The following is an 18,573-nucleotide window of genomic DNA, read 5'->3' as shown; positions in this document are numbered from 1 at the left end:
TTATCGTGGAAGGATCAGAACGCGGCAAGGACACTCTCAAACAGAATGGCATATGCATCAGAACCAGGTTGGAGAAAAACTTTATAATGCTTTACACAGTAATTAAATGGAGTTGCCTTACATTTCACGACGAGAGCATATTCTTTCAAGCAAATTCGAAGGCAGGTTTGCAGATGGGAAAGCAAGCAAGAAAGCTCCGTTCTTGTCCATGCAAAAGGCCGCAGTTGACGAACAAAGCAGTTTCTGCCCAGTTTTGAACTGGGGACCTTTCGCGTGTTAGGCGAATGCGATGACCACTAAGCTACAGAAACCAGCCGATGTCGCCGCCCTGCGGCGCAGTGGCATCCAGCACTGAAAGTTGAAGCCATTCTCCGTTTCACCTTTCTGTTTCCAATCGCTCGTTGTTGTCCAGCGTAATTGACATCTTGAAAACGATAAAAAAAAGACACGTGAAATTGATGACAATATATAGACAATGATTTCGTCAATGTTTGGACCGTAGGGCGAGGTGGAATAAGCTGGGACGACTTTCCCTGCAGCGTAACGGCTGCGATATGATCTTATGGAAGGGTTGTAAACTGAGTATTTCTGTGTTTTACCCAAATTGGGGTGAGTTGAAAACTCGAGAGCATAGGTTTAAGGTGAGTGGGCTGAAATTGACAAACGACCTGAGGCACATTTCCCACACAGAAGGTTGTGCGTGTATGGAATGAGCTCCCAGAGGAAGTGGAGGAGGCTATTACACTCAGAAAATTGCAAAGGTAATCGGATGAGTTTCTGGACAGGATGGGTTTAGAGGGATTGGGGCCAAATGCTGGGGAACGGGACTTGTTTAATTTTGGTTATGTGGTGAGCATGGATGAGATACACCTAAATATCTGTTTCCACGCCGTGTACCCCCATAACGTCTTGTTGCTTACACTGGCTTTAAAGGATTACTTTTAAGCGGAGTTTTCCATCGCAGTCTGTGGCACAATCGTTCAGTCTGTTCGACTGCTCACGGGAAAGGTAGTATTGTGAAACACTGCAGATACGAACGACTTCCTTAATTTTGCCCCGACTGACCATACTCCGTGAAATTTTCCCAGACCTCAATTGAGGAGTTTTGCTGCTCGAAGTTACCTCAGAAACCCTGTTAACTCGTAATGTGCTGAGCGAATCGCAAAACAGAAAGCATTTTTCACGGAACACAAACAAAACTGGCATGCAGAATGCATTTTCAGACAGAGAGATGCATGAATGCTAAATGTGTCACAGTCCGAGGGCATGAGTCATAAAGTAATCTCACAACTGACAACAGGGCAATTCCAAACTACTCTTTCAAACATACTGCAGCGTTAGTGCACCACCACTTTCCAGACAATGCTGAAAAGAGAGATAGAAAGAACATCATAAGAACGGGCCATAAAAAGTGAATTTCACCAATCACAGTCTCGATTAGATTACCTTTTCCTTCTGATGACTCCAGGACGGAAATGAAGGAAATGGGAGAAATTCAATAACATATGACACCGAAATTCATTGGAACGATTTTCCCATTGGACAGAAAACCAAATAACGACGAGTCGAGTCACCGCAGGACTTTGTTTCACAACAGCGATGAAATAATAGTCTCCATTCGGTTCCAGTAAAAGCACAAATCGCTTTGGAACAGCAGAGCTGTTTGCGATTTTCCGCGCGGGAGGCGAACGCGATCATGACAGCAGAGACACTTGGACACTTCGGTCAAATAACCATGAGCTGCTAGACATTACTACAATTTCGATTCTTGCTTTGCTAAATGATTTCACACATTGCTCGAAACAGGACGACTTTCACGTTTACACGGAACACGAAACACACCTGACTACAGGGAAAATGCACAAAGCTGAGCAGGCCGTGTTCCACATCAAACCGTGCAGCATTTATTCAGTCACTGTGTCTGTTTTGCAGATGAAGGGTCCCAAAGAATGTTCTCCACCCTAAAACCGGAGGTCGCATTACAATCCGAGAACGACAGATCACATTGTGAGCATGCTCTGACCTCGGGGCCGGTTCGAGATGCCACTTTCCGTGCCTTTTACTTTAACCGTGCAATTTGCTGCAGAGATGTTCACTCCTGGACATGAGCCACGTGGATACCAACTGAGTCGGAAACCTGTGCGGGAATCGACGAGAAGCGATTCAATAAATTTTGCTAACTTCCATGGTGCTTATTGGAAATGCAGTTTCTGTTCAAGTCAATCGAAAAGGCAGTTTCTGAACATAGTAACAGAAGTCAAAAGGTAATTACCTCACCCCACCCCCACTCCGGAAGAGGTGCTAACTGCCCTTGAGTGCTTTTTGATCTCGATGTGAAGAGCTCACACGCCTCTGAGTCACCTTCAAGTCTCTGTTTGCGGAGTGAATCACAAAGAAGGACTTTTACCAGAGCTGCAACCGCCTCACTTCCCCACTCGCTCTCCCCGTTTACATTTTCCTTCTCGTCAGTGATTTAAAGAAAACCAAATGGATGCGATGTCATTCTGTAGCCTCTCTGTCGATTCCTCCGTTTCAGTTCCAACATGGCTTAGATCTCGGGGCGCACCTTAATATTAGCGGCGCTATGAAAGCACAAGTTCAAAGGTTCCTCTGAGAGTGTAAATTATTTCATTGCTGTTGCTGATTGAATGAGCCACTAACGTGCGAACTGCCCCAAAATATGATTCAGGAATCTGGTACCAACTCTCGCGCGTTGAATAACGACAGACAGCTTCCAAATGAGGCCTTTCAGAGACGACTTTGGGGTACATTTGACAGACAGACAAGTTCAGGAATCCGTGGTGCGCTGTGACACCAGCGCAGCAGCTTCTTCCCTGCCTTTGAACCGGGCCGCCTGCGCAAGGAATGCAAATGCGGTAATGCTTATCGTGGAAGGATCAGAACGCGGCAAGGACACTCTCAAACAGAATGGCATATGCATCAGAACCAGGTTGGAGAAAAACTTTATAATGCTTTACACAGTAATTAAATGGAGTTGCCTTACATTTCACGACGAGAGCATGTTCTTTCAAGCAAATTCGAAGGCAGGTTTGCAGATGGGAAAGCAGGCAAGAAAGCTCCGTTCTTGTCCATGCAAAAGGCCGCAGTTGACGAACAAAGCAGTTTCTGCCCAGTTTCGAACTGGGGAACTTTCGCGTGTTAGGCGAACGCGACTACCACTAAGCTACAGAAACCAGCCGATGTCGCCGCCCTGCGGCGCAGTGGCATCCAGCACTGAAAGTTGAAGCCATTCTCCGTTTCACCTTTCTGTTTCCAATCGCTCGTTGTTGTCCAGCGTAATTGACATCTTGAAAACGATAAAAAAAAGACACGTGAAATTGATGACAATATATAGACAATGATTTCGTCAATGTTTGGACCGTAGGGCGAGGTGGAATAAGCTGGGACGACTTTCCCTGCAGCGTAACGGCTACGATATGATCTTATGGAAGGGTTGTAAACTGAGTATTTCTGTGTTTTACCCAAATTGGGGTGAGTTGAAAACTCGAGAGCATAGGTTTAAGGTGAGTGGGCTGAAAGTGACAAAAGACCTGAGGCACATTTCCCACACAGAAGGTTGTGCGTGTATGGAATGAGCTCCCAGAGGAAGTGGAGGAGGCTATTACACTCAGAAAATTGCAAAGGTAATCGGATGAGTTTCTGGACAGGATGGGTTTAGAGGGATTGGGGCCAAATGCTGGGGAACGGGACTTGTTTAATTTTGGTTATGTGGTGAGCATGGATGAGATACACCTAAATATCTGTTTCCACGCCGTGTACCCCCATAACGTCTTGTTGCTTACACTGGCTTTAAAGGATTACTTTTTAGCGGAGTTTTCCATCGCAGTCTGTGGCACAATCGTTTAGTCTGTTCGACTGCTCACGGGAAAGGTAGTATTGTGAAACACTGCAGAAACGAACGACTTCCTTAATTTTGCCCCGACTGACCATACTCCGTGAAATTTTCCCAGACCTCAATTGAGGATTTTTGCTGCTCGAAGTTACCTCAGAAACCCTGTTAACTCGTAATGTGCTGAGCGAATCGCAAAACAGAAAGCATTTAACACGGAACACAAACAAAACTGGCATGCCGAATGCATTTTCAGACAGAGAGATGCATGAATGCTAAATGTGTCACAGTCCGAGGGCATGAGTCATAAAGTAATCTCACAACTCCCAACAGGGCAATTTCAAACATACTGCAGCGTTAGTGCACCACCACTTTCCAGACAATGCTGAAAAGAGAGATAGAAAGAACATCATAAGAACGGGCCATAAAAAGTGAATTTCACCAATCACAGTCTCGGTGAGATTACCTTTTCCTTCTGATGTCTCCAGGACGGAAATGAAGGAAATGGGAGAAATTCAATAACATATGACACCGAAATTCATTGGAACGATTTTCCCATTGGACAGAAAACCAAATAACGACGAGTCGAGTCACCGCAGGACTTTGTTTCACAACAGCGATGAAATAATAGTCTCCATTCGGTTCCAGTAAAAGCACAAATCGCTTTGGAACAGCAGAGCTGTTTGCGATTTTCCGGGCGGGAGGCGAACGCGATCATGACAGCAGAGACACTTGGACACTTCGGTCAAATAACCATGAGCTGCTAGACATTACTACAATTTCGATTCTTGCTTTGCTAAATGATTTCACACATTGCTCGAAACAGGACGACTTTCACGTTTACACGGAACACGAAACACACCTGACTACAGGGAAAATGCACAAAGCTGAGCAGGCCGTGTTCCACATCAAACCGTGCAGCATTTATTCAGTCACTGTGTCTGTTTTGCAGATGAAGGGTCCCAAAGAATGTTCTCCACCCTAAAACCGGAGGTCGCATGACAATCCGAGAACGACAGATCACATTGTGAGCATGCTCTGACTCGGGGCCGGTTCGAGATGCCACTTTCCGTGCCTTTTACTTTAACCGTGCAATTTGCTGCAGAGATGTTCACTCCTGGACATGAGCCACGTGGATACCAACTGAGTCGGAAACCTGTGCGGGAATCGACGAGAAGCGATTCAATAAATTTTGCTAACTTCCATGGTGCTTATCGGAAATGCAGTTTCTGTTCAAGTCAATCGAAAAGGCAGTTTCTGAACATAGTAACAGAAGTCAAAAGGTAATTACTTCACCCCACCCCCACTCCGGAAGAGGTGCTAACTGCCCTTGAGTGCTTTCTGATCTCGATGTGAAGAGCTCACACGCCTCTGAGTCACCTTCAAGTCTCTGTTTGCGGAGTGAATCACAAAGAAGGACTTTTACCAGAGCTGCAACCGCCTCACTTCCCCACTCGCTCACCCCGTTTACATTTTCCTTCTCGTCAGTGATTTAAAGAAAACCAAATGGATGCGATGTCATTCTGTAGCCTCTCTGTCGATTCCTCCGTTTCAGTTCCAACATGGCTTAGATCTCGGGGCGCACCTTAATATTAGCGGCGCTATGAAAGCACAAGTTCAAAGGTTCCTCTGAGAGTGTAAATTATTTCATTGCTGTTGCTGATTGAATGAGCCACTAACGTGCGAACTGCCCCAAAATATGATTCAGGAATCTGGTACCAACTCTCGCGCGTTGAATAACGACAGACAGCTTCCTAATGAGGCCTTTCAGAGACGACTTTGGGGTACATTTGACAGACAGACAAGTTCAGGAATCCGTGGTGCGCTGTGACACCAGCGCAGCAGCTTCTTCCCTGCCTTTGAACCGGGCCGCCTGCGCAAGGAATGCAAATGCGGTACTGCTTTTCGTGGAAGGATCAGAACGCGGCAAGGACACTCTCAAACAGAATGGCATATGCATCAGAACCAGGTTGGAGAAAAACTTTATAATGCTTTACACAGTAATTAAATGGAGTTGCCTTACATTTCACGACGAGAGCATGTTCTTTCAAGCAAATTCGAAGGCAGGTTTGCAGATGGGAAAGCAGGCAAGAAAGCTCCGTTCTTGTCCATGCAAAAGGCCGCAGTTGACGAACAAAGCAGTTTCTGCCCAGTTTCGAACTGGGGAACTTTCGCGTGTTAGGCGAACGCGACTACCACTAAGCTACAGAAACCAGCCGATGTCGCCGCCCTGCGGCGCAGTGGCATCCAGCACTGAAAGTTGAAGCCATTCTCCGTTTCACCTTTCTGTTTCCAATCGCTCGTTGTTGTCCAGCGTAATTGACATCTTGAAAACGATAAAAAAAAGACACGTGAAATTGATGACAATATATAGACAATGATTTCGTCAATGTTTGGACCGTAGGGCGAGGTGGAATAAGCTGGGACGACTTTCCCTGCAGCGTAACGGCTACGATATGATCTTATGGAAGGGTTGTAAACTGAGTATTTCTGTGTTTTACCCAAATTGGGGTGAGTTGAAAACTCGAGAGCATAGGTTTAAGGTGAGTGGGCTGAAAGTGACAAAAGACCTGAGGCACATTTCCCACACAGAAGGTTGTGCGTGTATGGAATGAGCTCCCAGAGGAAGTGGAGGAGGCTATTACACTCAGAAAATTGCAAAGGTAATCGGATGAGTTTCTGGACAGGATGGGTTTAGAGGGATTGGGGCCAAATGCTGGGGAACGGGACTTGTTTAATTTTGGTTATGTGGTGAGCATGGATGAGATACACCTAAATATCTGTTTCCACGCCGTGTACCCCCATAACGTCTTGTTGCTTACACTGGCTTTAAAGGATTACTTTTTAGCGGAGTTTTCCATCGCAGTCTGTGGCACAATCGTTTAGTCTGTTCGACTGCTCACGGGAAAGGTAGTATTGTGAAACACTGCAGAAACGAACGACTTCCTTAATTTTGCCCCGACTGACCATACTCCGTGAAATTTTCCCAGACCTCAACTGAGGATTTTTGCTGCTCGAAGTTACCTCAGAAACCCTGTTAACTCGTAATGTGCTGAGCGAATCGCAAAACAGAAAGCATTTAACACGGAACACAAACAAAACTGGCATGCAGAATGCATTTTCAGACAGAGAGATGCATGAATGCTAAATGTGTCACAGTCCGAGGGCATGAGTCATAAAGTAATCTCACAACTCCCAACAGGGCAATTTCAAACATACTGCAGCGTTAGTGCACCACCACTTTCCAGACAATGCTGAAAAGAGAGATAGAAAGAACATCATAAGAACGGGCCATAAAAAGTGAATTTCACCAATCACAGTCTCGGTGAGATTACCTTTTCCTTCTGATGTCTCCAGGACGGAAATGAAGGAAATGGGAGAAATTCAATAACATATGACACCGAAATTCATTGGAACGATTTTCCCATTGGACAGAAAACCAAATAACGACGAGTCGAGTCACCGCAGGACTTTGTTTCACAACAGCGATGAAATAATAGTCTCCATTCGGTTCCAGTAAAAGCACAAATCGCTTTGGAACAGCAGAGCTGTTTGCGATTTTCCGGGCGGGAGGCGAACGCGATCATGACAGCAGAGACACTTGGACACTTCGGTCAAATAACCATGAGCTGCTAGACATTACTACAATTTCGATTCTTGCTTTGCTAAATGATTTCACACATTGCTCGAAACAGGACGACTTTCACGTTTACACGGAACACGAAACACACCTGACTACAGGGAAAATGCACAAAGCTGAGCAGGCCGTGTTCCACATCAAACCGTGCAGCATTTATTCAGTCACTGTGTCTGTTTTGCAGATGAAGGGTCCCAAAGAATGTTCTCCACCCTAAAACCGGAGGTCGCATTACAATCCGAGAACGACAGATCACATTGTGAGCATGCTCTGACCTCGGGGCCGGTTCGAGATGCCACTTTCCGTGCCTTTTACTTTAACCGTGCAATTTGCTGCAGAGATGTTCACTCCTGGACATGAGCCACGTGGATACCAACTGAGTCGGAAACCTGTGCGGGAATCGACGAGAAGCGATTCAATAAATTTTGCTAACTTCCATGGTGCTTATTGGAAATGCAGTTTCTGTTCAAGTCAATCGAAAAGGCAGTTTCTGAACATAGTAACAGAAGTCAAAAGGTAATTACCTCACCCCACCCCCACTCCGGAAGAGGTGCTAACTGCCCTTGAGTGCTTTTTGATCTCGATGTGAAGAGCTCACACGCCTCTGAGTCACCTTCAAGTCTCTGTTTGCGGAGTGAATCACAAAGAAGGACTTTTACCAGAGCTGCAACCGCCTCACTTCCCCACTCGCTCTCCCCGTTTACATTTTCCTTCTCGTCAGTGATTTAAAGAAAACCAAATGGATGCGATGTCATTCTGTAGCCTCTCTGTCGATTCCTCCGTTTCAGTTCCAACATGGCTTAGATCTCGGGGCGCACCTTAATATTAGCGGCGCTATGAAAGCACAAGTTCAAAGGTTCCTCTGAGAGTGTAAATTATTTCATTGCTGTTGCTGATTGAATGAGCCACTAACGTGCGAACTGCCCCAAAATATGATTCAGGAATCTGGTACCAACTCTCGCGCGTTGAATAACGACAGACAGCTTCCAAATGAGGCCTTTCAGAGACGACTTTGGGGTACATTTGACAGACAGACAAGTTCAGGAATCCGTGGTGCGCTGTGACACCAGCGCAGCAGCTTCTTCCCTGCCTTTGAACCGGGCCGCCTGCGCAAGGAATGCAAATGCGGTAATGCTTATCGTGGAAGGATCAGAACGCGGCAAGGACACTCTCAAACAGAATGGCATATGCATCAGAACCAGGTTGGAGAAAAACTTTATAATGCTTTACACAGTAATTAAATGGAGTTGCCTTACATTTCACGACGAGAGCATGTTCTTTCAAGCAAATTCGAAGGCAGGTTTGCAGATGGGAAAGCAGGCAAGAAAGCTCCGTTCTTGTCCATGCAAAAGGCCGCAGTTGACGAACAAAGCAGTTTCTGCCCAGTTTCGAACTGGGGAACTTTCGCGTGTTAGGCGAACGCGACTACCACTAAGCTACAGAAACCAGCCGATGTCGCCGCCCTGCGGCGCAGTGGCATCCAGCACTGAAAGTTGAAGCCATTCTCCGTTTCACCTTTCTGTTTCCAATCGCTCGTTGTTGTCCAGCGTAATTGACATCTTGAAAACGATAAAAAAAAGACACGTGAAATTGATGACAATATATAGACAATGATTTCGTCAATGTTTGGACCGTAGGGCGAGGTGGAATAAGCTGGGACGACTTTCCCTGCAGCGTAACGGCTGCGATATGATCTTATGGAAGGGTTGTAAACTGAGTATTTCTGTGTTTTACCCAAATTGGGGTGAGTTGAAAACTCGAGAGCATAGGTTTAAGGTGAGTGGGCTGAAAGTGACAAAAGACCTGAGGCACATTTCCCACACAGAAGGTTGTGCGTGTATGGAATGAGCTCCCAGAGGAAGTGGAGGAGGCTATTACACTCAGAAAATTGCAAAGGTAATCGGATGAGTTTCTGGACAGGATGGGTTTAGAGGGATTGGGGCCAAATGCTGGGGAACAGGACTTGTTTAATTTTGGTTATGTGGTGAGCATGGATGAGATACACCTAAATATCTGTTTCCACGCCGTGTACCCCCATAACGTCTTGTTGCTTACACTGGCTTTAAAGGATTACTTTTAAGCGGAGTTTTCCATCGCAGTCTGTGGCACAATCGTTCAGTCTGTTCGACTGCTCACGGGAAAGGTAGTATTGTGAAACACTGCAGATACGAACGACTTCCTTAATTTTGCCCCGACTGACCATACTCCGTGAAATTTTCCCAGACCTCAATTGAGGAGTTTTGCTGCTCGAAGTTACCTCAGAAACCCTGTTAACTCGTAATGTGCTGAGCGAATCGCAAAACAGAAAGCATTTTTCACGGAACACAAACAAAACTGGCATGCAGAATGCATTTTCAGACAGAGAGATGCATGAATGCTAAATGTGTCACAGTCCGAGGGCATGAGTCATAAAGTAATCTCACAACTGACAACAGGGCAATTCCAAACTACTCTTTCAAACATACTGCAGCGTTAGTGCACCACCACTTTCCAGACAATGCTGAAAAGAGAGATAGAAAGAACATCATAAGAACGGGCCATAAAAAGTGAATTTCACCAATCACAGTCTCGATTAGATTACCTTTTCCTTCTGATGACTCCAGGACGGAAATGAAGGAAATGGGAGAAATTCAATAACATATGACACCGAAATTCATTGGAACGATTTTCCCATTGGACAGAAAACCAAATAACGACGAGTCGAGTCACCGCAGGACTTTGTTTCACAACAGCGATGAAATAATTGTCTCCATTCGGTTCCAGTAAAAGCACAAATCGCTTTGGAACAGCAGAGCTGTTTGCGATTTTCCGCGCGGGAGGCGAACGCGATCATGACAGCAGAGACACTTGGACACTTCGGTCAAATAACCATGAGCTGCTAGACATTACTACAATTTCGATTCTTGCTTTGCTAAATGATTTCACACATTGCTCGAAACAGGACGACTTTCACGTTTACACGGAACACGAAACACACCTGACTACAGGGAAAATGCACAAAGCTGAGCAGGCCGTGTTCCACATCAAACCGTGCAGCATTTATTCAGTCACTGTGTCTGTTTTGCAGATGAAGGGTCCCAAAGAATGTTCTCCACCCTAAAACCGGAGGTCGCATTACAATCCGAGAACGACAGATCACATTGTGAGCATGCTCTGACCTCGGGGCCGGTTCGAGATGCCACTTTCCGTGCCTTTTACTTTAACCGTGCAATTTGCTGCAGAGATGTTCACTCCTGGACATGAGCCACGTGGATACCAACTGAGTCGGAAACCTGTGCGGGAATCGACGAGAAGCGATTCAATAAATTTTGCTAACTTCCATGGTGCTTATTGGAAATGCAGTTTCTGTTCAAGTCAATCGAAAAGGCAGTTTCTGAACATAGTAACAGAAGTCAAAAGGTAATTACCTCACCCCACCCCCACTCCGGAAGAGGTGCTAAATGCCCTTGAGTGCTTTTTGATCTCGATGTGAAGAGCTCACACGCCTCTGAGTCACCTTCAAGTCTCTGTTTGCGGAGTGAATCACAAAGAAGGACTTTTACCAGAGCTGCAACCGCCTCACTTCCCCACTCGCTCTCCCCGTTTACATTTTCCTTCTCGTCAGTGATTTAAAGAAAACCAAATGGATGCGATGTCATTCTGTAGCCTCTCTGTCGATTCCTCCGTTTCAGTTCCAACATGGCTTAGATCTCGGGGCGCACCTTAATATTAGCGGCGCTATGAAAGCACAAGTTCAAAGGTTCCTCTGAGAGTGTAAATTATTTCATTGCTGTTGCTGATTGAATGAGCCACTAACGTGCGAACTGCCCCAAAATATGATTCAGGAATCTGGTACCAACTCTCGCGCGTTGAATAACGACAGACAGCTTCCAAATGAGGCCTTTCAGAGACGACTTTGGGGTACATTTGACAGACAGACAAGTTCAGGAATCCGTGGTGCGCTGTGACACCAGCGCAGCAGCTTCTTCCCTGCCTTTGAACCGGGCCGCCTGCGCAAGGAATGCAAATGCGGTAATGCTTATCGTGGAAGGATCAGAACGCGGCAAGGACACTCTCAAACAGAATGGCATATGCATCAGAACCAGGTTGGAGAAAAACTTTATAATGCTTTACACAGTAATTAAATGGAGTTGCCTTACATTTCACGACGAGAGCATGTTCTTTCAAGCAAATTCGAAGGCAGGTTTGCAGATGGGAAAGCAGGCAAGAAAGCTCCGTTCTTGTCCATGCAAAAGGCCGCAGTTGACGAACAAAGCAGTTTCTGCCCAGTTTCGAACTGGGGAACTTTCGCGTGTTAGGCGAACGCGACTACCACTAAGCTACAGAAACCAGCCGATGTCGCCGCCCTGCGGCGCAGTGGCATCCAGCACTGAAAGTTGAAGCCATTCTCCGTTTCACCTTTCTGTTTCCAATCGCTCGTTGTTGTCCAGCGTAATTGACATCTTGAAAACGATAAAAAAAAGACACGTGAAATTGATGACAATATATAGACAATGATTTCGTCAATGTTTGGACCGTAGGGCGAGGTGGAATAAGCTGGGACGACTTTCCCTGCAGCGTAACGGCTACGATATGATCTTATGGAAGGGTTGTAAACTGAGTATTTCTGTGTTTTACCCAAATTGGGGTGAGTTGAAAACTCGAGAGCATAGGTTTAAGGTGAGTGGGCTGAAAGTGACAAAAGACCTGAGGCACATTTCCCACACAGAAGGTTGTGCGTGTATGGAATGAGCTCCCAGAGGAAGTGGAGGAGGCTATTACACTCAGAAAATTGCAAAGGTAATCGGATGAGTTTCTGGACAGGATGGGTTTAGAGGGATTGGGGCCAAATGCTGGGGAACGGGACTTGTTTAATTTTGGTTATGTGGTGAGCATGGATGAGATACACCTAAATATCTGTTTCCACGCCGTGTACCCCCATAACGTCTTGTTGCTTACACTGGCTTTAAAGGATTACTTTTTAGCGGAGTTTTCCATCGCAGTCTGTGGCACAATCGTTTAGTCTGTTCGACTGCTCACGGGAAAGGTAGTATTGTGAAACACTGCAGAAACGAACGACTTCCTTAATTTTGCCCCGACTGACCATACTCCGTGAAATTTTCCCAGACCTCAACTGAGGATTTTTGCTGCTCGAAGTTACCTCAGAAACCCTGTTAACTCGTAATGTGCTGAGCGAATCGCAAAACAGAAAGCATTTAACACGGAACACAAACAAAACTGGCATGCAGAATGCATTTTCAGACAGAGAGATGCATGAATGCTAAATGTGTCACAGTCCGAGGGCATGAGTCATAAAGTAATCTCACAACTCCCAACAGGGCAATTTCAAACATACTGCAGCGTTAGTGCACCACCACTTTCCAGACAATGCTGAAAAGAGAGATAGAAAGAACATCATAAGAACGGGCCATAAAAAGTGAATTTCACCAATCACAGTCTCGGTGAGATTACCTTTTCCTTCTGATGTCTCCAGGACGGAAATGAAGGAAATGGGAGAAATTCAATAACATATGACACCGAAATTCATTGGAACGATTTTCCCATTGGACAGAAAACCAAATAACGACGAGTCGAGTCACCGCAGGACTTTGTTTCACAACAGCGATGAAATAATAGTCTCCATTCGGTTCCAGTAAAAGCACAAATCGCTTTGGAACAGCAGAGCTGTTTGCGACTTTCCGGGCGGGAGGCGAACGCGATCATGACAGCAGAGACACTTGGACACTTCGGTCAAATAACCATGAGCTGCTAGACATTACTACAATTTCGATTCTTGCTTTGCTAAATGATTTCACACATTGCTCGAAACAGGACGACTTTCACGTTTACACGGAACACGAAACACACCTGACTACAGGGAAAATGCACAAAGCTGAGCAGGCCGTGTTCCACATCAAACCGTGCAGCATTTATTCAGTCACTGTGTCTGTTTTGCAGATGAAGGGTCCCAAAGAATGTTCTCCACCCTAAAACCGGAGGTCGCATTACAATCCGAGAACGACAGATCACATTGTGAGCATGCTCTGACCTCGGGGCCGGTTCGAGATGCCACTTTCCGTGCCTTTTACTTTAACCGTGCAATTTGCTGCAGAGATGTTCACTCCTGGACATGAGCCACGTGGATACCAACTGAGTCGGAAACCTGTGCGGGAATCGACGAGAAGCGATTCAATAAATTTTGCTAACTTCCATGGTGCTTATTGGAAATGCAGTTTCTGTTCAAGTCAATCGAAAAGGCAGTTTCTGAACATAGTAACAGAAGTCAAAAGGTAATTACCTCACCCCACCCCCACTCCGGAAGAGGTGCTAACTGCCCTTGAGTGCTTTTTGATCTCGATGTGAAGAGCTCACACGCCTCTGAGTCACCTTCAAGTCTCTGTTTGCGGAGTGAATCACAAAGAAGGACTTTTACCAGAGCTGCAACCGCCTCACTTCCCCACTCGCTCTCCCCGTTTACATTTTCCTTCTCGTCAGTGATTTAAAGAAAACCAAATGGATGCGATGTCATTCTGTAGCCTCTCTGTCGATTCCTCCGTTTCAGTTCCAACATGGCTTAGATCTCGGGGCGCACCTTAATATTAGCGGCGCTATGAAAGCACAAGTTCAAAGGTTCCTCTGAGAGTGTAAATTATTTCATTGCTGTTGCTGATTGAATGAGCCACTAACGTGCGAACTGCCCCAAAATATGATTCAGGAATCTGGTACCAACTCTCGCGCGTTGAATAACGACAGACAGCTTCCAAATGAGGCCTTTCAGAGACGACTTTGGGGTACATTTGACAGACAGACAAGTTCAGGAATCCGTGGTGCGCTGTGACACCAGCGCAGCAGCTTCTTCCCTGCCTTTGAACCGGGCCGCCTGCGCAAGGAATGCAAATGCGGTAATGCTTATCGTGGAAGGATCAGAACGCGGCAAGGACACTCTCAAACAGAATGGCATATGCATCAGAACCAGGTTGGAGAAAAACTTTATAATGCTTTACACAGTAATTAAATGGAGTTGCCTTACATTTCACGACGAGAGCATGTTCTTTCAAGCAAATTCGAAGGCAGGTTTGCAGATGGGAAAGCAGGCAAGAAAGCTCCGTTCTTGTCCATGCAAAAGGCCGCAGTTGACGAACAAAGCAGTTTCTGCCCAGTTTCGAACTGGGGAACTTTCGCGTGTTAGGCGAACGCGACTACCACTAAGCTACAGAAACCAGCCGATGTCGCCGCCCTGCGGCGCAGTGGCATCCAGCACTGAAAGTTGAAGCCATTCTCCGTTTCACCTTTCTGTTTCCAATCGCTCGTTGTTGTCCAGCGTAATTGACATCTTGAAAACGATAAAAAAAAGACACGTGAAATTGATGACAATATATAGACAATGATTTCGTCAATGTTTGGACCGTAGGGCGAGGTGGAATAAGCTGGGACGACTTTCCCTGCAGCGTAACGGCTACGATATGATCTTATGGAAGGGTTGTAAACTGAGTATTTCTGTGTTTTACCCAAATTGGGGTGAGTTGAAAACTCGAGAGCATAGGTTTAAGGTGAGTGGGCTGAAAGTGACAAAAGACCTGAGGCACATTTCCCACACAGAAGGTTGTGCGTGTATGGAATGAGCTCCCAGAGGAAGTGGAGGAGGCTATTACACTCAGAAAATTGCAAAGGTAATCGGATGAGTTTCTGGACAGGATGGGTTTAGAGGGATTGGGGCCAAATGCTGGGGAACGGGACTTGTTTAATTTTGGTTATGTGGTGAGCATGGATGAGATACACCTAAATATCTGTTTCCACGCCGTGTACCCCCATAACGTCTTGTTGCTTACACTGGCTTTAAAGGATTACTTTTTTAGCGGAGTTTTCCATCGCAGTCTGTGGCACAATCGTTTAGTCTGTTCGACTGCTCACGGGAAAGGTAGTATTGTGAAACACTGCAGAAACGAACGACTTCCTTAATTTTGCCCCGACTGACCATACTCCGTGAAATTTTCCCAGACCTCAATTGAGGATTTTTGCTGCTCGAAGTTACCTCAGAAACCCTGTTAACTCGTAATGTGCTGAGCGAATCGCAAAACAGAAAGCATTTAACACGGAACACAAACAAAACTGGCATGCAGAATGCATTTTCAGACAGAGAGATGCATGAATGCTAAATGTGTCACAGTCCGAGGGCATGAGTCATAAAGTAATCTCACAACTCCCAACAGGGCAATTTCAAACATACTGCAGCGTTAGTGCACCACCACTTTCCAGACAATGCTGAAAAGAGAGATAGAAAGAACATCATAAGAACGGGCCATAAAAAGTGAATTTCACCAATCACAGTCTCGGTGAGATTACCTTTTCCTTCTGATGTCTCCAGGACGGAAATGAAGGAAATGGGAGAAATTCAATAACATATGACACCGAAATTCATTGGAACGATTTTCCCATTGGACAGAAAACCAAATAACGACGAGTCGAGTCACCGCAGGACTTTGTTTCACAACAGCGATGAAATAATAGTCTCCATTCGGTTCCAGTAAAAGCACAAATCGCTTTGGAACAGCAGAGCTGTTTGCGATTTTCCGGGCGGGAGGCGAACGCGATCATGACAGCAGAGACACTTGGACACTTCGGTCAAATAACCATGAGCTGCTAGACATTACTACAATTTCGATTCTTGCTTTGCTAAATGATTTCACACATTGCTCGAAACAGGACGACTTTCACGTTTACACGGAACACGAAACACACCTGACTACAGGGAAAATGCACAAAGCTGAGCAGGCCGTGTTCCACATCAAACCGTGCAGCATTTATTCAGTCACTGTGTCTGTTTTGCAGATGAAGGGTCCCAAAGAATGTTCTCCACCCTAAAACCGGAGGTCGCATGACAATCCGAGAACGACAGATCACATTGTGAGCATGCTCTGACTCGGGGCCGGTTCGAGATGCCACTTTCCGTGCCTTTTACTTTAACCGTGCAATTTGCTGCAGAGATGTTCACTCCTGGACATGAGCCACGTGGATACCAACTGAGTCGGAAACCTGTGCGGGAATCGACGAGAAGCGATTCAATAAATTTTGCTAACTTCCATGGTGCTTATCGGAAATGCAGTTTCTGTTCAAGTCAATCGAAAAGGCAGTTTCTGAACATAGTAACAGAAGTCAAAAGGTAATTACTTCACCCCACCCCCACTCCGGAAGAGGTGCTAACTGCCCTTGAGTGCTTTCTGATCTCGATGTGAAGAGCTCACACGCCTCTGAGTCACCTTCAAGTCTCTGTTTGCGGAGTGAATCACAAAGAAGGACTTTTACCAGAGCTGCAACCGCCTCACTTCCCCACTCGCTCACCCCGTTTACATTTTCCTTCTCGTCAGTGATTTAAAGAAAACCAAATGGATGCGATGTCATTCTGTAGCCTCTCTGTCGATTCCTCCGTTTCAGTTCCAACATGGCTTAGATCTCGGGGCGCACCTTAATATTAGCGGCGCTATGAAAGCACAAGTTCAAAGGTTCCTCTGAGAGTGTAAATTATTTCATTGCTGTTGCTGATTGAATGAGCCACTAACGTGCGAACTGCCCCAAAATATGATTCAGGAATCTGGTACCAACTCTCGCGCGTTGAATAACGACAGACAGCTTCCTAATGAGGCCTTTCAGAGACGACTTTGGGGTACATTTGACAGACAGACAAGTTCAGGAATCCGTGGTGCGCTGTGACACCAGCGCAGCAGCTTCTTCCCTGCCTTTGAACCGGGCCGCCTGCGCAAGGAATGCAAATGCGGTACTGCTTTTCGTGGAAGGATCAGAACGCGGCAAGGACACTCTCAAACAGAATGGCATATGCATCAGAACCAGGTTGGAGAAAAACTTTATAATGCTTTACACAGTAATTAAATGGAGTTGCCTTACATTTCACTACGAGAGCAGATTCTTTCAAGCAAATTCGAAGGCAGGTTTGCAGGTGGGAAAGCAAGCACGAAAGCTCCGTTCTTGTCCATGTCAAAGGCTGCAGTTGACGAACAAAGCAGTTTCTGCCCAGTTTTGAACTCGGGACTTTTCGCGTGTTAGGCGAATGCGATGACCACTAAGCTACAGAAACCAGCCGATGTCGCCGCCCTGCGGCGCAGTGGCATCCAGCACTGAAAGTTGAAGCCATTCTCCGTTTCACCTTTCTGTTTCCAATCGCTCGTTGTTGTCCAGCGTAATTGACATCTTGAAAACGATAAAAAAAAGACACGTGAAATTGATGACAATATATAGACAATGATTTCGTCAATGTTTGGACCGTAGGGCGAGGTGGAATAAGCTGGGACGACTTTCCCTGCAGCGTAACGGCTGCGATATGATCTTATGGAAGGGTTGTAAACTGAGTATTTCTGTGTTTTACCCAAATTGGGGTGAGTTGAAAACTCGAGAGCATAGGTTTAAGGTGAGTGGGCTGAAATTGACAAACGACCTGAGGCACATTTCCCACACAGAAGGTTGTGCGTGTATGGAATGAGCTCCCAGAGGAAGTGGAGGAGGCTATTACACTCAGAAAATTGCAAAGGTAATCGGATGAGTTTCTGGACAGGATGGGTTTAGAGGGATTGGGGCCAAATGCTCGGGAACGGGACTTGTTTAATTTTGGTTATGTGGTGAGCATGGATGAGATACACCTAAATATCTGTTTCCACGCCGTGTACCCCCATAACGTCTTGTTGCTTACACTGGCTTTAAAGAATTACTTTTTAGCGGAGTTTTCCATCGCAGTCTGTGGCACAATCGTTTAGTCTGTTCGACTGCTCACGGGAAAGGTAGTATTGTGAAACACTGCAGAAACGAACGACTTCCTTAATTTTGCCCCGACTGACCATACTCCGTGAAATTTTCCCAGACCTCAATTGAGGAGTTTTGCTGCTCGAAGTTACCTCAGAAACCCTGTTAACTCGTAATGTGCTGAGCGAATCGCAAAACAGAAAGCATTTAACACGGAACACAAACAAAACTGGCATGCCGAATGCATTTTCAGACAGAGAGATGCATGAATGCTAAATGTGTCACAGTCCGAGGGCATGAGTCATAAAGTAATCTCACAACTCCCAACAGGGCAATTTCAAACATACTGCAGCGTTAG

The sequence above is a fragment of the Chiloscyllium punctatum genome, chromosome 50 (genome assembly GCF_047496795.1).
Source record: "Chiloscyllium punctatum isolate Juve2018m chromosome 50, sChiPun1.3, whole genome shotgun sequence".
Lineage (NCBI taxonomy): Eukaryota > Metazoa > Chordata > Chondrichthyes > Orectolobiformes > Hemiscylliidae > Chiloscyllium > Chiloscyllium punctatum.
The sequence above is the reverse complement of the archived record's forward strand: the minus strand, read 5'-3'. Positions refer to the sequence as shown.